The sequence below is a fragment of the Choristoneura fumiferana genome, chromosome Z (assembly GCF_025370935.1).
Source record: "Choristoneura fumiferana chromosome Z, NRCan_CFum_1, whole genome shotgun sequence".
In the NCBI taxonomy this organism is placed as follows: domain Eukaryota; kingdom Metazoa; phylum Arthropoda; class Insecta; order Lepidoptera; family Tortricidae; genus Choristoneura; species Choristoneura fumiferana.
The window spans coordinates 16,178,547-16,188,004 of record NC_133472.1 but is presented as its reverse complement, the minus strand read 5'-3'; the positions used below and the strand labels follow the sequence as shown (position 1 = coordinate 16,188,004).

The window sequence follows — 9,458 nt, the reverse complement described above, 5'->3', positions numbered from 1 at the left end:
GGTACCCTCTCTCTGGCACCCGCGCGCGCCCCTCCCTGCCGCTTCACTCCGGCACAGGGTTAGAAAGTTTCAAAAGTAGAATCATGGAAAACACGCAAGGTAGCAACGACGTCCTGGGATGTCATGACGCGCGCCGTAGACCGCAAGGGACCGCGCGGGAATTGGGACCGATTCCTTGCTTACCTACTTATTTTAGTACAAAAAAGCCCAAGTTCAGAATACATAAAAAAAACTTTTATTATTTGTTTGAGCTTTGGTCAGATATTTACTATCAAAGAGGTAGTTACAGATCAAATCACTAATGTTTAGGTGAGGTGAAAGAGCTGAAAAATAAATAAAAATATTAAGAGCGTTTATACCTGCTGAGCTGGAAACGTTGCATTTTTGTTAGTTTTCCTCGATTATTCCATAAAAATTGAATGAACATCAAAAGTGTGGTCTGATAGAACTCTTCTTAATATATAATATAAGTTAATGTGTCTACTCTAATAATTATTCGTGAGAGACTTTTATATTATGTAAAAAAGAACAAATGTTTTGTTTTTAAAGAAAATAAAAGTCTATCACGAATAATTATTGAAGTAGACACATTAACTTACTTATTATATTAAAAAGTGTTCTATCAGACCACATTTTTAATTTTCATTATATTTTTATGGAATAATCGAGAAAACTAACAAAAATGCAATGCAGCTCAGCAGGTATAAACGCTCTTAAAAGCATAAGTAAATTTTTGGTAAATTGTGAACTTGAACATGTCATTCGAAAATGGTGAATATCAGCCAAACTTGCCAACTTGAAAAAAAAACCCTGATTTCATTCATTGAGGCTGATGAGGTGCTGAGGTTTTCTATGAAATAGCTGTTTTTTTACCCCGATTTTCGTATTGTTCCCATGGGAAAAGTTCTTCAGTATGACCGTCCTTATCGCTTTTTGTTGTTCCTGGTCACCGATTAAAAGTCACCCTGTTTAACTACCTCCTACTACATACTCCTACTTACTACTCGTAGGTACTCCTAATAAATTCATCTACTTTTACGTTGCCTTTTTACTCCAATTACCAAATCAACAATAATGTGACACTTTTGAACGTGACAAAAGATCTACCTACACTACAAAGTACTAAAGTACCTACCCTGTGTACCTACCGAATTTTGAGATTACATTACTCGGACCATTCAAAACCAAACTTCAGCTCAAATTAAATTTCGACCAGTTGACAAAATTAATTAGAGTTCACATTTTCTACTTCTTAGATAACCCCATTTCAAATTATGCACATATTTTAGATACTATTTTTGAATTGCATTTTCTCAGATGGCTTGTCAAAAATCGGCCTTCAGCTTTTTACAATGCTGACCGTACGGTGTCTGCCCTAGATATAGGTATTCTTTGTAATAAAAATTTAACGTTAAAGGAGAGATTAATTTTGTTTATCATTCTGTGGCTAGCTAATTTCTAGCACAAACGTAGAAAATAAGCCCACAAATATCGAATTGGCAGTGTACCTACATCGCTGCATGTTTTATATGCTTGTCTGATGAGAAGACATTTTTGAGATAGATAAAATCAAATTTACTTAATTACTCGTAAAATAAAGGGAACTATATTTTCTGTCACTTAAATTTAGATTTGTCACTAAACTGCAATACCCTAACTATAATATCTATCCCTAAGAAATATAGTCATCATATTAATCAAAACTGTCTCTAAGTAGGAGTCATCAGATTAATGTAAACTTGTATCCTAAATTATAGTTTGATCATCAAAATTTGATCACCAAAATAATAGATCTGTCACCTAATAAATAGATCAGTTCCTTAATTCGATGCTTCTGCCTATTCTACTGGGGCAGGTCTGGTTAGGTACGACGAAGCGACGAGCGAAGCGAATACTAAATACATCAGTACAATAAAAAATATGTATCAGGCATTGTCCCAATTGCATCCGCTAGCTGCAACAAATCTGTCAAAGCAAGCTAATTACCTACTTATCTTGCTCTTTTCAGCATTTAATAAAAATTTTCGATGAGTCAGTGAGTATCGTAATTGTATCACCGCGTCGGTATGTCGTGTTGCATTATGTTCTGACGCCGAGTCGGGTTTTAAGTCCGTCTGTCCTCCGCTGCAGGAGCGTCACTGCCTAGCCATATGTAGATATGCGACGTCCCACTACTGGACTGGGCAGGGGCACCCTATCAAAGTGGGGTACCACCAGTGGCGTGGAGTGAGGAAATCGTAAATTATTTACCTATGCAAACTGCCTTCACTTCAATAAGTTGACTACACGTTTTGTTGACTGTACTTGGATTGTAACATCAACTACATTTTACACAAAATACATTAATGTGTTGCCTCAAAATTTACATAAGTTTTACAAATTTCAACTCAATCGATCAGATACCAAGAAGAAAAGCTAAAAAAAAATTGCAAATCTTCAAACCACCACAAACAAATTAACATAGGAACGTTGCAAGTTAAATAAAAGGTTGTAAAGCTAAGGCACTCCGGTGGGAACTGAGTTGTTACACTGTCACGACACTGGTACGTACAGAGAGAGAAAGAGAGAGAGAAACATTTATTTACACATATTCGATACACATAAAAACCCATAGGCCACAGTAATATATTAAAGTTCCATAGACTCCAATAGATGAATTAAAATTAATCCCCTGAGTAATGCGAAAGTCCATACCTGTTTTGCCTACTTACTTACGTCTTGCCATAGACTGAACCAAGAAACTCTTTAACAACCACTTTTGACGGAATAGGTACATTTTGAACATCGAAGGGGTAAGTCAAAGGGGGAGTCAAACTAGGTACACTACACAGATTACAGTACCACTACCACCACTACCATGAGTTTACAGTGACCGTACCTACTCGATAGCGACGGCGTAAATTATTTGTAGATGCGCTGTACAATTCTCCATACAAATCATTTACGACGTCGCTATCGAATACGGTCACTGTAAACTCATGGTAGTGGTACAGGATTTAAAAACCGAAAAATAGGGCTATAATATAAGTGTCCACGAGACAAAGAGTGCTGTATGTAGAGTAGAGAATGAAAAAACGTCACGAGATGCCTGTACGGACAAATAATGGAACTTGTATTTTGTTAAATAATTGGGATTAGGTATACTTAAGTATATGCATCAAAAGTTACAAAAAGTTTATGAACAACTTTAGCTTTAATACAAGTTCTGAAATTTGTTATATTGATTTTTACCTGCCTCACCGTACCTATCTCTTTAATCCCGATCAACTTGTATAGTTTAGTAGATAAGTAAAGTATTGACCTTAACTTGAGAATTTGAACATTCTGTTTTGGACTGTGTTTATTTTCGAACCCTTCTTGAAATAGTGCGTCGTGTATTATGGTTCCTTAATATTACCTACCATAAACCTAATTAATGTAAGTAACAAATGACTACTACCAGCAGCATGACGAAAACTAATCAAAGACTGGTTCCATTTTGGAATGTTGGTCCTTATGCGAAATTGTCACTTATGAACGGTTAAATATTCTTGGCATTAAGATGTATAGTTAATTACTTAGTCAAAGTTAAATTTGTACTACTATTTGGAAACATGTACCTGTGTAGGTAGAATGAGCCTGCGAAAACCTTAATAGTGTGGCTTTAATTAGTTGCAATTGATTGATGATTAAAATCGTTATTCTCTTAATTCCATAATATAGTATTAATACGATGTGATTTGAGATTTAAATAATTAGAAACAAAAGAATATATTTTATTTTGCCGTAAATATTAATAATATGAAGGACTAGGTACATACATAGTTAGCATACAATAAACTAAATTTACGGAACTTAGACTAATGCATAATTCAGAATGTCGGAGTACCCAAATCCTGTCATTAAGCGTTGATCCACGCCGTAGTTGATATTGGGTTGGTTTAATATATATTCTATTTGTATCATAGTTTGTGCTTGTAGGCTGATGTATCGACCGGCCTGAAGCGAGTATTATTCAGCTCTCAGTGACCTGACCTAGGCTAGGTCATCGTGCTTCTGTTGGCTGAAGTCCTTACAGCGGGCTGACCCAGTTTTCACACCGCGGTTGATGCAAAAAAGCTTGCCTGCCAACACACTTTCCTTCTAATAGCGACTATGCTCTGAAATAAACATAACCTGTATTATACCCATGTCGACTGAAAACCACTGAAAAATGCACCTGCAATTAGCGCTTCATATGAATGTGAAACCTGAGTGGCGATGAGATGTTTTGAAACAATACGACTCAGTTTCTTAATCATAACTTTTTTCATTTCATGTTTTCTTGCAGATAATTTGTGATAATGAGTTCTTATTGTCTTCCATGAAGTATCCTCAGTCCTTATTTCGATTTATCCTGACACGAGCGTAACAAAAGACAAGTTAACGATATTGGTGATTTTGTATTGAATTAATGTGACGTTAATTATAGTTCGTATTATTTAATTTATTGCCTCAGATGCTAGTAAGTATACATTTATTCACAAAGAGAGATTATTTTCCCTTGCATGTACCTAGAGGGACCGAACCTCTTACTCGTAATTAGTAATTATCCATTATTATATTTACAAAATAATAACGTGACTGCCTGACAGACACGCACGACCTTTAATATATTGGACTTATAGACTTAGAATTTGGCAATCATATGTCTAGACTCTAGACATCTGTAGAGTCTAGAAGATCAGACTCTAGAGTATCCTAAAGGGGTTCTCGTAAACTCCCACGGGATACCTAAAAACCAAAAACTAAATTTACGAGCGCTGACATAACCCTATCAAAATCTCATTCACATTAACTGGAAAAACCTCATCCTGCGCTAAGACGCTGTCATAAAGCGCTTACATTCTGATATAATTATGTATGTGCATATATACGAGTATGTACTACCTAACTGCTAGCTACTCTTTAGATATTTCAAGTGTTCGATGAATAAGCAAATTTTGCAGTAACGGCCCGAAGCGAACGGTCGCCAGTAACTGTTACATCTATATTATACTTCGCCTGTGGTAAAAGTGGCGAGCAAAAAATATCCTTCATATTTTTATTGGATTGGTTGGAGGAACTTAAATCAATAGGTACCTATTTATATACCAGATTTTTTCAACCCTAGCTTCTTCTTGTTACTTCGTCCACTAGAAATTAATCATTCAGTAAAGTTTTAATTTTGGGTGTATAACTTATTTATTCACTCAAATTGTCATCAATATCCGTCTCACCGTTTCTATTCAAAAAGGTAAGGATACAAACGTAGCTCGTTAAAACTGTTTTCGGTTGTTACAAAGCAAGGATTTAAAATTATTCTCTGAACAATTTTAATTGATTCACGATTAATTACATTACCTACTATTAGACATACTAAACTAATTCTAAATTCTAATACTAATAGGTACCTCGTAACTTGACTGATTTACCTTTAACAAAAGTAATCTAATCACAGTCTAAATTCCATAGAACATGTATATTGTATAATATCAAATCTTTTTCTGCTTCTACTACTAGCTCGTAATCCTAAGTGTTATTTGCATTGTAAGAAAACATTAGTCGTTGCTCGCAAATCTATTTGTTCCCTAAGCCGAGACCTTTCCCTTGACGACGTAAGCCGGGTTTTTATTGCAATCACTTATTGCATTAATAAAATAGAGTCCCCGTCATTTTAAACTAAATCTTAATAAATTAAGCTCAAAGTGATAATGCGTTGCTGTGATAGCAAACTCGAACGATAAATGTGCGTAACTTTTGGAAACACCTATTGCTAAGCATTTCTAGCGGAAAATTAAAAAGAAAACTGTTTTTTTAAACTATTCATTCCATTATCCTGGAAAATAAAATACTTTAATAGAATATTATTAAGTTGCACTTTTAACGCTGGGATGGCGAAGTGGCGTTGGCGGTGTGCAGGTGGCGGGAGACTTGAGTAGGTACTTTAATTAGCTTTTGCCCGCGATATCAATAAGCAAAATTAAAGTTTGTGGTGGAGATTCTTTGACTACTATTATAAGTTCTTGAGTACAGCCGCTGACAGACAAGTTATAAAGTTTAATTTGTTTCCCTAAAATCGACTCACGTTTGACTGGTTTTTATAATTTGTTGATTCGCAAATACACATTTATTTTTATTGTTTGCTGCTGTATTGACAAATATAAATAAATACACATTATGGTGTCACCTATCTATTTATTACGGTTCTCGACCAGGTGACAGGCAGACAGACGGACAGCGAAGTGATGGTAACAGGGTTCCGTTTATCATTCTTCGGGTAGGTACGGAGCTCTGAATACGTACCATTCAAGAAACCCGCAAATTCGACTCAAATACCTTCTAACGTAAACTCCTATACCTGCCACGCAATCGATTCCGATACAAAACTCTCCCGAAATTCAATAACTGTACTACGTAAGTAAAAGAAGCACCTCTTTCAAGCGCATCAGCTTCACGCCTCCATCTCGAAATATTTTCTGAGTTAAAAAGTTACCCATAAAAGATATTGAGGACAAAAATAGTAGGAAGTAGAAGGGCCCGTCCTGTTAGAATCGGTGCGGCTAACGGTCAGTTTTCGGTTCATTGACTCGATTCGGACGCTCAATTTTCGCCGTGTATACTGTTAGACATCTCACGCCGGCAATAACACACTGCAATAATGAGAAAGAAATGTCCGCGGGCGAGGCTGCGCCGGCGCCGCGGCTGCCCATTGGTCGAGGCCTTCACCAAAGCTCTTCATGCTTTCATTTATACATTTTAAAATCTAATTACATTACTGTTATTTGTTTTTTAAGAAAATGTAATACGTACATTATTTAATGCTGATTTCTTCTGTGCTTGGAAAGATACTTGCTTGTCTTGTTAGTTAATACTTAATTCACTCATCTGTTACCTCGTAATCTTCATATTATACTACTAGCCGTTGCCCGCCACTCCGTCCGCGTAGAATTAGTTTATCGCTATCTCGCGGGTACTATGCAATTATCCGGGATAAAAACTATCCTATGTCCTTCGCCGGGACTCAAAATATCTGAAAACCGAATTTCATCTAAATCGGTTCAGTGGTTTAGACGTGAACAGACAAACAAACAAACAGACTTACAAACTTTCGCATTTATAATAATATTAGTGGGATAGAGTATAGATTAGAGAGGATGTAGTCTCTGCCTACCCCGTTGGAAAAAAGGTGTGATTTTATGTTTGCATGTATAGCGTAATTAATAAATAAAAAAAACAGATTATTTTGTTTTTGTCAAGCATTATCGAAGCACCCCTAATTCGTCAATTTTCAATTTCAAGAATAAGTACCTAAACATATAGGTGTCTACCTAGATACTATTTGTTACTACCTAAGGGTACATTTAATTTTATTGCTATTATAATATTCCTCGTGATTAGAAACATCCTTAATAATGAATCAACAGGTTTGTCCTAATGTCTGACGCATTTGATTTTCTAATTTAATTTCGTACTAATGTACGTAAGTCACTAACAATGAAAATTAATTTGTCAATAGCTTTACAAATGAATGCTTTATGACTTCTCGTTAAAGTACCTATTTTCTTAATAAGTTAATTGCTATTAAGGACTCTCCTAAATGCCTTGCCATTAGCAACCGCTTTATTTTTCCAAATTAGTTTGGAAACTTGTCAAATTGCCTAACGTTATTGCCAGTGTCATTACATTAAAATTAAATATTGGTTGGAGTTAGGTGCGCGCGCATTGCTCGCGACGCGTAAGCAGGACACCTGCCGCGCCTGCGCCTCCGCTGAAGTAGTGGCAGTAGTAGCAAGAATAGCCCAGCAGCAGCGGCGATATCCCGTTACTCGAGACCCATCACTAATCTCGTCTCACGAAAGCTCAACTTTTGGCGGTGAATCGATTAACCCCAAATGATATCCGGCACACATCTCGAAGAAACTATAGATCTTAGACTTATACGAGCTAGGTTGCGTACAGGCTACACGCTACACATATTCCGAGTAGATCGTGTCGTAGTCGAAGGTTGTTGTTTTATTTTTTGACAAGGATATTGAGCCACCACCGCGCAGTTTACCAATTCTTTCGTCTTGGTATATTTATATAGGCACGGATAATGGTGATACTCGTAGTTATATATTATAGTCTAATTAAGATCAAAGATAAATTTCAACCCTTTAAGTTATAGCAACTCGTATATCCTCACAGTTTTACCTTGGTTTAGAGCCGGAAATTTAATAAAGTAATCCAAGGGTCTAAGTAAGGTCTCGTTAGATAATCTATCTATAAAGGAGCTTAAATTACGTAGAGATAAAATAATAATGGTAGCCAGCGCAGTAGGGCAAAGCATGCAATATGGCGGCGCGGCAAGGCGCGGGCGCGGACGCGGAGGCGCGCGCCCGAGTGGTTGAGATTGCGTAAGCGCAAGGGGCCGATTTCTAGCGCGGCTCCCACGCGGCAAGGTCAGCGCTTCGGAGGACTGTTCCCACTTGCTTGCTGTAATCAAGCTCGTATTAAATGACCACAAACGTTTAGTATCCCACAAGCACAATATTTCAAACGATGATTGGGGAATATATCATTTTTTTACAGGATCAGCCCAAGGACATTTTGCTATTCAGATTTTTCGATTTATTAAGGCTTAAACTGACAGTTCTTGTATGGATCTGACAGTACTTAAGACTACTTAAACCTAAATTAAAAAGCCTGCAAGTGGACGTTAAACATTAAAACATCGTAAGTAAGACAATCGCTTATAAAAATTCCTAAACTAAGTAACGTTGAAGTAAATATTTTAGTACCTACCTAACACTAAACTCGCTATACGAAATTCGAAAACCAAAGTTCGTATCGTACCGTCCCTCTCACTCCCGTATTAAATAATGTAAGCGTCGGCGGGACGGTGCGATACGGACTTCGATTTTCGAATTTCGTAGTAGCCCTGCAGTGATGCTAAATATTGGTACCTAATATAATTTTTACCCAGTTTGGTAAGGATGTTTCTAGTATTTATAAAATGTCTTAGTAGATAGGTAGGATGTGTTTTGCTTCGATGACAACCAAGGGTTTTAAGGTTCCGTAAGTATATATATAAAATTATGAAAAAATATTTCTTTAGGGTACCTTACACGTAAAATGGGTACGATATTTTTTCTCGTCTTAATCCACAGTGAGTACTTTAGACAAAATTAATAAAAACATTAAAACTTTCGAATACAATTTTTCGATGTAGGCACCCGTATACGTATAGTGCTAAGTGTTGTTAGAGTTGTGTCCTCCCGTGATCCTCCCCCTTTACAAGATAAAGCTTTGACTTGAAAAATCTGAAAAAAAAACTATGGTAGTAAGTATATAATGTATTTAAAAGGAAAACTATCACAGCTTAGAAAGTTTAACAAGTTAACGAGTAACAGTCGATCAACGAAATACTGAGTAGTTGTCGCATGTCACGATTTTTTCATGTTCTTATTCGTCGCTTA

The 9,458-nt window shown here is 36.4% G+C and overlaps 1 protein-coding gene across 1 annotated transcript in view; it reads right to left on the bottom strand.

The window, feature by feature from the left end:
- LOC141429439 (uncharacterized) overlaps positions 1–9,458 on the bottom strand; it is an 85,108-nt gene that overhangs the window by 36,303 nt on the left and 39,347 nt on the right. The window lies entirely within an intron of this gene.